Here is a 13,224-nt window from a genome sequence, read left to right as displayed (position 1 = left end):
TACTTGTGAGCCAATCTTCAAACTATTAAAAGGATGCTGCAGTCAAGTGGACACACAAATGTCAGGAGGCGTTTGATAAGATAAAGGGGTATTTGTCAAATCCACCCGTGTTGGTCCCGCCAAAACCAGGGCGACCGTTGATTCTATATTTAACGATTTTGGACAATTCATTCGGCTGTGTATTGGGTCAACATGATATCACTGGCAGGAAGGAGCAGACCATCTATTACCTCAACAAGAAATTCACATCATACGAGGTTAAGTATACTCATCTTGAGAGGATATGTTGCGCCCTAACTTGGTTGACACAGAAACCGAAACATTATTTGTCATCTTATACTACTTACCTCATATCTCTCTTGGATCCATTGAAGTATATCTTTCAGAAGCCTATGCCCACAGGGAGGCTTGCAAAGTGGCAGATCCTGCTCACAGAGTTTGACATTTTCTACGTGACTTGAACTATAATAAAAGCACAGGCCTTGGTGGACCATTTGGCTGAGAATCCGGTTGATGAAGATTATGAACCTTTGAAAACTTATTTCCTCGATGAAGAGGTGATGCACATTGATGAGTTGGAACAAGTTGAGAAGTCGGGATGGAAACTTTTCTTTGATGGGGCTGCAAACATGAAGGGTGTGGGGATAGGAGCGGTACTTATTTCTGAAACAAGGTAGCACTACCATATTACGGCTCAGCTTCGTTTTTACTATACCAACAATATGGCTGAGTACGAGGCATGCATTCTATGTTTGACGTTAGCTGTGGATATGGGTGTCCAGGAAGTCTTGGTCATGGGTGACTCGGACCTCCTGGTGCACCAGATTCAGGGAGAATGGGAAACACGGGATTTGAAACTCATACCGTACAGACAATGTTTGCATGATGTTTGTCAACGGTTTTAGTCGATAGAATTCAGGCATATCCCAAGGATCCATAATGAAGTTGCTGATGCTTTGGCTATTCTGGCGTCAATGTTACATCATCCAGATAAGGCTTATGTAGACCCGTTGCATATTCAGGTCCGTGATCAGCATGCTTATTGTAACATGGTAGAAGAAGAACTCGATGGCGAACCATGGTTCCACGATATCAAGGAATACATCCGGATGGAGGTATATCCAGTACAAGCTACCGGTGATCAGAAGAGAACAATTCGTTGTTTGGCAAGAGGATTTTTCTTCAGTGGGGGAGTTTTGTACAAAAGAACTCCAGATCTTGGGCTGCTGAGATGCATAGATGCTAGTCAAGCTACAGCCATTATGACCGAAGTACACTCTGGAGTTTGTGGACCGCATATGAGTGGGTACGTTCTGGCAAAGAAGATTCTCCGAGCAGGTTATTACTGGCTCACTATGGAGCGGGATTGCATCAGTTTTGTGCGTAAATGTCATTAGTGCCAAGTGCATGGAGATTTGATTCATTCTCCACCATCTGAATTACATACAATGTCTGCACCATGGCCTTTTGTTGCTTGGGGCATGGATGTCATTGGGCCAATCGAGCCAGCAGCATCAAACGGACACGGGTTTATTCTGGTAGCCATTGATTATTTCACCAAGTGGGTTGAAGCGAAAACTTTCAAATCTGTGACCAAGAAAGTAGTGGTCGATTTTGTGCATTCAAATATCATCTGTCAGTTTGGGATTCCGAAGGTAATCACTACAGACAATGGGGATAATCTCAATAGTCATTTGATGAACAAGGTATGTCAGCAGTTCAAGATTACGCATCACAATTCCACCCCATATCGCCCCAAGGAGAATGGAGCAGTCGAGGCAGCCAACAAGAATATAAAGAAGATACTTCGCAAAATGGTGGAGGATTCTAGGTAGTGGCATGAAAAGCTGCCGTTTGCATTGCTAGGTTATCGCACTACTGTCCGTACTTTAGTAGGGGCCACTCCTTATTTGTTGGTGTATGGCACAGAGGTAGTAATACCCGCAGAAATTGAAATCACATCCCTTCGGATTGTCGTTGAGGCAGAAATTGATGACGTTGAATGGGTCAAAATCCGCTTGGAGCAATTAAGTCTGATTGATGAAAAGAGATTGGCAGCAGTATGTCACGGCCAATTGTACCAACAGAGAATGGCGAGAGCATATAACAAGAAGGTACTTCCACGGAAGTTCGAAGTGGGTCAATTAGTGTTGAGACATATCTTACCTCGTCAGGCTGAAGCAAAAGGAAAGTTCGCCCCAAACTGGCAGGGGCCATTTGTTGTAACTAGAATATTGTCCAATGGCGCGTTATATTTGACAGATGTAGAAGGGAAATGTGTGGAAATAGCTATCAATTCTGATGTAGTGAAGAGATACTATATATGATCTCTTTGTTTGATTGTACTCGTTTGTATTTGGCATGTTTGAATATTGAAATGACGAAGGCACTTTGTTTTGCTATCTACACACTTTATCCCTTGTCACCCCTTTTGAGCCTTATTTATTTTCTTTCAGACCCCTCTTTCGGAATCAGTAACGAATATCAGAAACACAAGCGTGAAAGAAAAGAAAAGGAAGAAAAGAAAAAGAGAAAGAAAAAGGAAAAGAGAAAGAAAAGAATGAAAAAAGGAAAAGAAAAACAGAGAAAGAAGAGAAAAGAGAACAGCATTTTGACCGTAAACTTTCAGGACCCTCCTGGAAATGTGGCGAGTTATTCTGGTGATTCCGTACTTCCACGGAATCACCAGGATAACTCACCAGAATAATTATTTCCACGAAATTATCCTTAGTATGCTCCATTGTCAGAGCATACTAAGGATAATATGATGCAAGGGGGGTACAAGGAATCACCAGAAATTTCATCAGTGGAATGGTTGGTGATATCATGGGAGATGCAAAGGTTCGGATAAAGAGGTCAGAAAAAACAACAGCATGGGTATTGAACAGTCAGCTCGTCAAAGGTCATGGGGTTTGAAAGTCAGTCAGAAAGTCAAAGCAGTTCAGGGCCAATTTGGGATAGCCAGTCAAAACAAAATAACGCAGTGGAAAGATCTTCAGCAAGAATGCCATCAGCTAACCACCACTTTAAACTAACAAATTTTCTTTGATTGAAACAGAGGCAAAAGAATTCGTTTGTTTAGGAGAAACTCTCCGTAAGGGAAAGAGCAAACATCAAAACAGGTTTGACCGTAAACTTCAGGACCCTCCTGGAAATGTGGCTTAGTTAATTCAAAACAATCATGAGTAGCATAAATGTATCCCAAAGGAATATAAGCTAGTTTCAATGTTTGCATGTTTAAGATAGGATTCAATTAGGAGTTCTTCAGGACCTCCCTGGATAATAGGATGTAGTTTAAAACCCTCTTAGATAACGGGACTTAGCGGAAGTAATACCTTTAGAAGATACAGCTTAGATCCATAATTGTCAGTTGTCAGGACCTCTCTGGATAATAGGACTTAGTTTTCAAATCCTTAGTAACAGTTGGTAGAATGATTCAGTTTAACACTCACCCATGTGCCCAGCTACCAAACTGGGGCAGGAAATTTTGTTTATTTTATCTGTTTTGTCGAAGTCAGGAGCCCGCCTGGAGAGCAGGGAATACTTTCAAGTGCAACAGTCAGAAGCCCGCCTAGAGAACAATGGAGCACAATTCAAGTTTTAGCTTTCAAATTCTTTGCTTTGTTTATTTTGAAGTCAGGAGCCCGCCTAGAGAACAAGGGAGTACAATTTAAATTTTAGCTTTCACATCCTTTGTTTTGTCTATGTTGAAGTCAGGAGCCCTCCTAGAGAGAAGGGAATACATTTCAAGTTGAAGTCAGGAGCCTGCCTGGAAAGCAGGGAATACTTTCACGTTTAACAGTCAGGAGCCTGCCTGGAGAACAAGGGAGTACAATTCATGTTTTGGTTTTCAAAATTCTTATTGATATTTGGTAATGTGATTCGTTTTACGCTTACACATGGGCCCACATACCCAAACTGGGGCAAAAAATTTTCTTTGTTTTTGTCTATTTTTCAGGAGCCCGCCTGGATAGCATGGGAATACATTCAAGTTTAGCGATTAGGAGCCCGCCTGGAGAACAGGGAATACATTCAAGTTGAGCAGTCAAGGGTCCACCTGGAGAAAAGGGAACACATCTCAGATTACAATTCAAGGCGACAACAAAGAGATTCCACCGAGAGAACAGAGGACAACAAGGCAACAAGAACTGCAAGATCAAGTTTGAAGATGTAGATAGGACTTTTGTAATCCATAGATCATAGTCTAGTCTAGCTTCTTATTTTATTTTGACATGGTGTAGTAAGGGGGTTCAGTAAGCAGTAGCAGCAGCAACAACAATAGTGAAATCACAGCTTCATGGTAGTCTCAGCTACCAAAACTTCCTGAACTACACTGACTTGATTCCTTTTTAGCCAGGGATATTTAGGCAACCTCAGAAGCAGGGTGCGGTCAAATCTTTCAAAAATGCTTCCCACAGAGTATTCAAACGGGCAAAAATCGCTCGTATCCGCTCACTTTATCTTTGCACGAAAACTCTTCGTGTTTCTGAGCAAAGAGGGGCAGCTGTGAGCATGTGATTTTTGCCCTATATATGAATTACTCTCATAAATTCAAAACAAAATAATTTCTTTCAGTGTTTGCAATTTTGTGGATTTTTGTGGCATTTTCTGTTAATTGTTTGCATTTTGTTTGTGCATTTTAATTAGTGAAAAATACCAAAATATGTTGCATTTGCATTTAAGGTTAATTTTACATTTTAGGATTAATTAGAAAATTAATTGTTGCATAAAATGGAAAAATCACAAAAAAATTAGTTTAATTTGCACTTTTAATTTTAGCTTTGATTTTGAGTAGTTTTCTTTTGTTAATTTATTTTTAATTAATTGTGTTAATTATCATTTTAGGGATAATTAGTTTTTTTTAAGTTCTAGGAATTAATTTTGATTTTAATTAAATTTCAAAAAAAAGAAGGAAAAAGGGAAAAAGGAAAAAGAGTTTTGAATTAAATTTGTTTTGAAAAAAAAATGAAGAGGGATTTCATATTTTGGGCCAGTTTTCAAACTAAACCCCAGGCCCAAATCTTTCAATGCAAACCCAGCCTACCCAGTCCATAACCCTCCCCAAAACCGGCCCATATCCGTGTCCAACTCGTTCCTTCACTTCCCAACCCCAAACGACCCCGTTTCAGTGGCAATAGATCAGGACCGTCGAGGTTTCTTGATCGGACGGTCCTGAAGCCTGGGTCGCCTAATACATAAGTGTCCTAACGAACCCCCCCCCCCTCCCCGCCTCAAAAACCCTAAGAGACGCCGCCCCTGTTCTCCATCACCCTAAGACCGGCGGCGAACACACTCAGAATCCCTTGAATCTGAGGGTGAAGTCACAAACCCTAGCGCCGCCCTCATTTCCTCCGGTGGCGGCGCCGCCTCTGTTCACCACCAAATTGATACCATAGAACCACCATGACCACCCTTGTATCAAATCCCCACTCCGTTCCCCTCGAATCTTGCTAGAACGTCTCGAATCTTAAATCTAAGGTTCGAGCCCCAGAAGTCAAAGCCAAATCTGCACATGCAATGGTGTTCCCCCAATTTTTATGAGTGTTCCGGGCCAGTTCCACCACGGAATAATGTTATTCGACAAGGAACAAGTAGTTGACATTATTCGGGGGTTTAAATCGGAAATTCAGTCGAAAGTTCGAGCACGAGTTGGTGAGTTTCTTTCATTCCTTTCGTTTACTCTTGTGATTCTTTCAGCTTTCTCTCCTCTTCTCTTCTTCTCTTTCCCTCCGGTTAATTAAACTAAAATTGAACGAGTTTTTGGCTGAGATTGAGTATTGTCCGTTTTGTTCCTTTTCAGTTTTTCCGTTCCAAGTTTGGTTCTGTGATTTTTTTATTTGGTCTGTCTAGTTCTTTTGTTGACAACACGATTAATTTCTGATTTCACTTTATTTGTTTAGCCCTGTTAGCTTAATTAGGATTATATGATAATTTAGTCCCTTAGCTTAGATTTTAATTTTTATGAAAATTGTTTAGTCGTTTTCCTACTGCTTGCCACAACTTGCTCAATCTTAGTTCATTTTGTTTGGGCTCTGAATTAATTTCAGAAACCCTTCAAAAGAATTTGAATTGATTCTTTTGAGCCCAGGTTTGGTTTAACCATTGGGTCATTTGACCCATGACCTATTTGAGGTCCTGGAGGGTAATTTTCAGGGGTTTGAGGGTAATTTAGGAATTCTGGTTTAGGGAATCTTTGAAAACTGATTGAGGAAGCTTCTAGTAAGCTGGGGTGGGGGCTATTTTGGAATTTTGAGGTTTACACCAGGGATGGCTAAGCTAAAATGAAAATTTCAGAAGGTTTTAATGGCAATTTTGAATTCTTTAAGGCTGCCCTAGTAGCTTGCCTATAAAAGCATTGTTACTTAAAGCTCAAGGCAGATTGGGAAGGGCTAAAAAAATACAGAAAAAAAAAAAGAGAAACGGCTAAAAGAGAGATAAAAACTACTGTTCCATTGAAATTCATTTGGTGATTTTGATGTTTTTTCCAGTCCTAAATCAAATCTCTGGTTTATTTGAGTTGAAAATGGTTTAAGCATTCCTGTGGTTAGCGTATGAGGTTCTTTTAAAGCTCCTGGGGTTGTTTTGAGTTTTAAACTTGGGCATTCAAGCTAGGTTTGAGCTGATTTCTGCTGCTGATTTCTTGCTGATGCTCTACTGATTTCTTCCTCTTTTCTTTTCTCTAATTGCACCAGGTACTCTTCTGAAACCATGGTTGGAAATGAAGCCTGTTTGAGTTTCATATAAAGATTTGTAAACCGTGCTGAAGTTGAATGAAAAGCATTAGTCCCTGTTGTTGGTTACTGTTTGATTTTACCATATTCTTATTCATGTTTTAGTCTAGCTTAGTGTGAATACTCCATTTCCTGATATACATTTGGTTTTAAGTGCTTGACTTGGACCTTGTGTGAATACAGTTGATTCAAGAGTGTTTTGGACTTGGTAGAATATGTATTAATTAAGGACTATGATTCCTAGTTTAACTAGTTAAGGCTGGCTGATTTGGATGTGTGTTTCATAGCTTTGGTAAATTCTAGGTTCAGAATCATTATGTTGTTGGTCTAGCAAGCTTGATTTAGGCTTATTTCCCACTTATTATTTTAGATTTACTCCTATATCGCTTGAAATATAGTACAGGGGTTTTAGAGTTGTCATTTTGCTCATGTAAACCTTGAATCTTAAAAAACATTCGAATTGGATTTGAGTCTGATTTTTGACTTGAAATTTTCAGATTTGGCTTAATTCTTCATATTTAGCTTGCTTGGGCAAGTGTCGATGTCGTGTGGTCCATTTAAATGTGCTATATTTGAATCGGAATTTAATACGAGTTGGGGGCCTTTGAGTTTTGTTGTTAATTGGTGAATAATTTGTGTAAAGGTCTGTTGTTGCAATTAGGATTGTATCGTCACTTTAGAACCTATGTAGCATTAAAATGTGCTTTGCATTTGATTCAAGGATTATCAGTATTTGTTCAACTCCAGATTTTCTTGAATGATAATTTCCTTCAAATTTTAGTGCTGAATCGTGTATTGGGCTGCCCTTACTGGCCCAATTATGATTATTTTTCCCTTCAGCGATCTGATTGCCAAGCTGGGCTTCATGTTGAGCCCAGTTGTTTCTCATGCCGGCCTGCAAGTAGCGGACAACCAGCCTTTGGCTTATGACCATCCTAGGCTTTTCCCCAATCAAACATGAGTTGTCAATTGCTAGCCTATTGATTATTAAATTTTAGCTTAAGCTTTGGCATAACATAAGTAGAAATCTTCCACTTCTATTAATCAACTAGTCACGCTCTTTTAATTAGATTCGAGGTGAGCCGTGCCAAACAAAATGACAAATCGCACGACCCCCGCTTAATTAAATTTGTTTCAATCCTTAGAATCCGAGGCATGCCACTTAGCGAATTTTCAATGGCACTCGCAAAGTTGCAACGCAAAATTGCTTTAGGCGCGTTAGTTTAATAATTTTATCTTCCTAAACTCGGGTGTGCATTTCATGTTACCCAAATCAAATCCCAAAACGTTGAATAAAATGTGTTCCGGATTGCGGGTGCATTTCATGTAGCGCGATCCAAAGACATGTTTTAGACAACGTTCAATCTACTTCAAAAATGGAATAAAAGTGGTTAAGAGTTAAAATTTGCACATAGGATCATAATTGTTTAAAATCAGATAATTAAGCTTAATATAACAGTTGAGCGACCGTGCTAGAACCACGGAACTCGGGAATGCCTAACACCTTCTCCCAGGTTAACAGAATTCCTTACCCTGATTTCTGGTTCGCGGACTGTAATACATTGTCAACCTTTTTCTCGACTCAGGATTTGAACCGGAGACTTGGGACACCATAAATTATCCCAAGTGGCGACTCTGGATCTTTAATTTCAATAATCCCGTTTCGATTTTCCTTTAATTGGAAAAACTCCCTTATACTATACCCTTCCGGGGGTGTAGGTAAATTGCAATTTAAGAACAACCAATTTATGCCAAGTAGAACCCACTTATTCCTAAGCGATTCTATTAAACAAGATTTAAAGTCTTGAGTTCTGGATATTCAATTCTACCAAACCCTAACTCACTTTTCCAAGTAAAGAAAGAGTAAAATAGAATAGATTAATATTTGCAACCACCAACCACAAATAAAGAGCAAGAATTAAATAAAGTAACCAATATATATATATATATATATATATATATATATATATATATATATATATATATATATATATCCAATGTTAAACACACATTAACTTTACACCCATCTAGGGTCCACAACCTTAGTATTTAAAACTAGCTACTCATGATAAAATACAAGAACAAAGTAATTATAAAGTCATAAAGCTTACAAAAGTGCAAGATTCCTTCTTCACAAACCTCCAAATAAAAGAAGTATTCAATGCTCTCTAAGTAGGACCTTGTTTCAGACTTGAATGACCACAAAAATCCTAGTTATTCTCTTTATAGTGGACCAAATATCGTAGTCAAAATCGGACAAAAATACCCCTTCAGATGGCTTATGCGATCGCATAATGGTCGCAGACCAGTTATGCAAACCGCATATTTGAGCATTCCATCGTAGACTTGCTGGGCTCCAGATCTTGCTTCCGTCGCATAACAGTTATGCGGTCCGCATATGTGTTATGCGGCCGCATATCCCATCGCATATCATGTTGAGGACTATCTTCTACTGGAGTTATGCGACCATTATGTTGCTCTCATATGTATTATGTGACCGCATAATGGACCGCATATTTGCTTCTTCAATTGGCCCAAAATATTGTCTCTATTTGCAATCAGCTGGTCTGTTATGCGGTCCGCATGTGAATTATGCGACCGCATACTTGCAGCATATTTGTCTTTTTGTGGCTTTTTGGCTTCTTTTCCATGTTTTCGGGTCTTCAAGCTCATGCACTACAAAACAACCAAACATGATCAGAATTAACTAAAAATGCATTAAAAGACAAGTTAAAATCCAAGTAATTGGTGTCAATTGTGCCGAAATTCTACGACACATCAACACCCCCAACTTAAACTCTTGCTTGTCCTCAAGCAAATAAAACAAAGCTATCCTATTTTCTACTACTTTTATTTTCGACATTCCACAAAACAGTAGTGACTATAGATGGTTTTGATTGACAGCTAACAAGCATGTAACCCCATTTATTTACCCTTCCTGAAAAACAACTTATCATTCAACCATTCGACTAATCAATTCGTGACCTTAGAGCCACGACCAAAATGACAAAATACTATTCACAGTGAAGTGCACTTGTGTTCTACTTCAAGAACCTATCTTTTGCTAAGTCTTACAATTCATGCACACTCACAACAAAGAAAATCCCCACTCACATATATATGCAGGGGATGCAATCAAAACACTCTAACACTCGGAACGAAAGCTATATGCTACAAGTATCAGTCCATATGCTTGCCTTTATTTTAACTCTGACGCTATCTCAGGAATGATTGACCGTAGATCACTAAGGACTTTTCACGGGTTATAATGTAGGCTTCGGGACGGGTTGGATGAATATTTAGGAATGTAATGGTTATACCCTCTTTGAACTCTACATATATTATGCTCTTTTACTACATAGCCCTTATTTACCTCGGGTTACCGACCTAGATCCACCTCAAAGTATTTCTTCAAGTTTTACAAGACTCCACTCTTTTTCTTTTTTTTTTCTTTTTTTTATGTTTTCTTTTATTTTTGGAGCTTGCATTTCGTTATATACACAACTTTGAGGTTATTGCTTCTTTTTTTTATATACACAGTAGCAAACCTTGCCAATTTCTACTTTATAAAGGCACCCCCAACTTAGGCTTTAAGACTCAATCTCACACGTTCAAGGAGGGATGTGTTCAAAAGAAGGAATTTCTTCCCAGAAGGGGTAAGGGTTTGTAATGTGGTAGTTAATGAAAGGTTAAAGGCTCAAAAGGGGGTAACTAGGGTAGTTAATGTACCAAGGAGGTCAATTTAGGAAGAACTGGCTAGTAATCACAAGGAAAGCCTAAGATCATTTCAACATCCAATCATTAACCTGAGAGTCGCACTAAGAAACCAACCGGGAAAGTTCTAGACATCACAAGTTAGACATGTGCATTATTCATACAAATCCTCACTCACTCACAATACATGAATTGTTCAACTCAACATAGTTTCAGCCCTCAAGTGATACAAGGCAACTCAACACTTTCATCTCAACATGTGTAAGATTCTGAATAAGCATAAAATCAAAGAGCGAACCTCAAATTCACAAGACTGACTAACCAATACATTGTTTTTTTTAGATTCAATAGAAGGAAGGGTATCATATATTTACAACATTTAGCACATGTTTGAAGCCATATAGTCAACGCCAAATAAGTTAAAACATTTCATGCTACTACCATGGTTCTACTATTACACCTTTGTAAAAGAACCCAGTGAAGAAAAACCAAAGGGAATTCATTGCTAAACTACAAGAGTTTTATATAAAAACATAGGGTACAACAAAATATTTTTATTACACAAAACATGGTGTATAGGATCATGATCATAACTACCCCACCCCCAACCAAAGATCATGCATTGTCCCCAATGCATATATAAAGCAAAAGAAAGCTCAGGGACTCCCTGGGGCATACTAGGCGCTTGGGGAAGCTGAAGGATCTGGGATAATTGTGGGATCGACTACTGGTAGTGAAACTGCAGCTGGTGGGACCTCATACTGAGTAGTATCTGCCATGGCCAGAGCAAAAGGCTCCAACTTCTGGGAGTAGAGCAGGAAGCTCCACCTGCTGTGAGGCTGGAGCTGGGGCTGGGGCCTGGGAGCTGCTAGCCTCTCCCGGTGATGGCTGAGTGGTCGAGGGATGTGCCTTGGCGACCAGATCTGCTAGCGAATGTGCAATTGCTGTTTGCACAACTGCTTCATCTTCATCCTATGCCTTTGTAGAGATAACAACCTGTTTACCCTGGGCAACCTTTTAGTAAATGGCACCTAGGAAGAAAGCGAGAATTGGCCAAGCAGCCAATGCCACCTCAGTAGTGGCTGATGATTCACTGATTGATACTGTGGATTAGGGTAGACGCCCTGCTATCACTCTGCCTGATTCTTCTACTCTAGAGTAGACTACCCCAGTTTCCACACCCGTGGAGGGTACCACCATCCCTCCCATTGATACTCCTATCCCGCCTCCAGCTCCAGCTTCCGGTTCTGATATTTCGGATGGGGATCTTAGGGGAGCTATTCAGATGTTGACCCAGCTAGTGGCCTCCCAGGCCCAAAGGTCGAATGTTGGGCCTAGTTCATCCAGCCAGTAAGGGGATTCTACTAGTTCCAGAGTGAACAAATTTCTTTAGTTAGACCCTCCGGTGTTTACAGGTGCCAATCCAGAAGAAGACCCTCAGGATTTTATTAATGAGATGCACAAGACCCTCAGGGTTATGCGTGCAACTGAGACAGAAGGAGTAGAGTTAGCTGCTTACCGCTTGAAAGGGGTGGCCTATTCATGGTTTGAGTTGTGGGAGGATTCCCGAGAGGAGGGGCGCCCTTCGATGAGGTGGAGAGAGTTTGCTGATGCCTTTATTGATCATTTCCTGCCCGCTGAAACAAGGGCAGCCCATGCGGCAGAGTTTGAAAATTTGAGGCAAGGTAACAGAAGTGTGTGGGAGTACCACATGGAATTTGCTCGCTTGTCCAAGTATGCCATTCATATGTTGCCCACAATGGAGGCCAGGGTGCGCCGGTTTGTTCAGGGCCTTAATTCTTTGACCATTAATGAGGCTTCTACGGCTGCATTAAATTCCGACATGAATTATGGGAAGATGGTAGCATTTGCTCAAGCCACAGAGAACCATAAATTAAAGAACAGAATGGAGAGAGAGGGTAGCAGCAAGGCCCGGTCTACGAGCAATATGGGAGAGTCACTAGGTGGGGGAAGATCAGCTTTCAGGGGAGGATCATCAGGGCCTTCCCAGTCTATTGCACAGTCTTCAGCTAGTGCACCACTGTCAGGGCCCAGCCAGCAGCAGTGGAGACATTTCAGGCCCGGTCAAGGCAGCAGGGGATCCCATCAGCGGGGTCGGTCAGGAGAGAGGTTCCAGCAGCAGCAGCAAAGGTCCCCGTTCCCTAGGTGCGGGAAGATGCACTCAGGTACTTGCTATCTAGAGTTACCTATATGCTATGGATGTGGGATGAGGGGTCATATTCAGAGACATTGTCGTGCATCCCGCCAGGGAGCGGGTAGGGGCACAGCTCAGTCATCCAGCCAGGCAGCTGCTATATCTTCAGCCTCCTCCCTAGCTGGAGGTACCCCAGCACCCGCAGGGCATGGTGCAGCTAGGGGTGGTGCGCAGAGTTTAGGAGGACCCAGTCGGTTTTATGCTATAAGTGGTCGCCAAACTGCAGAGGCTTCTCCAGATGTTGTTACAGGTATTCTGACTGTCCAATCTCATGATGTGTGTGCACTTATTGACCCTGGTTCCACCTTCTCCTATATTACTCCTTTTGTTGCTATGGGATTCGGGATAGAGCCGGATCAGCTTCATGAGCCTTTTTTGGTGTCTACCCCAGTTGGTAAGTCTATTATAGCTGCTCGAGTTTATAGGGGATGTGTTGTTACGGTACAGGGTAGGGATACCGCGACCGATCTTATTGAGTTAGGGATGGTCGACTTTGATGTAATAATGGGAATGGATTGGCTTTATTCATGCTTTGCCAAACTTAATTGTCGGATAGAACCATTA

Source organism: Nicotiana tabacum, chromosome 22 (genome assembly GCF_000715075.1).
Source record: "Nicotiana tabacum cultivar K326 chromosome 22, ASM71507v2, whole genome shotgun sequence".
NCBI classification, from domain to species: Eukaryota; Viridiplantae; Streptophyta; class Magnoliopsida; order Solanales; family Solanaceae; genus Nicotiana; species Nicotiana tabacum.
Note: the sequence above shows the minus strand (reverse complement) of the source record.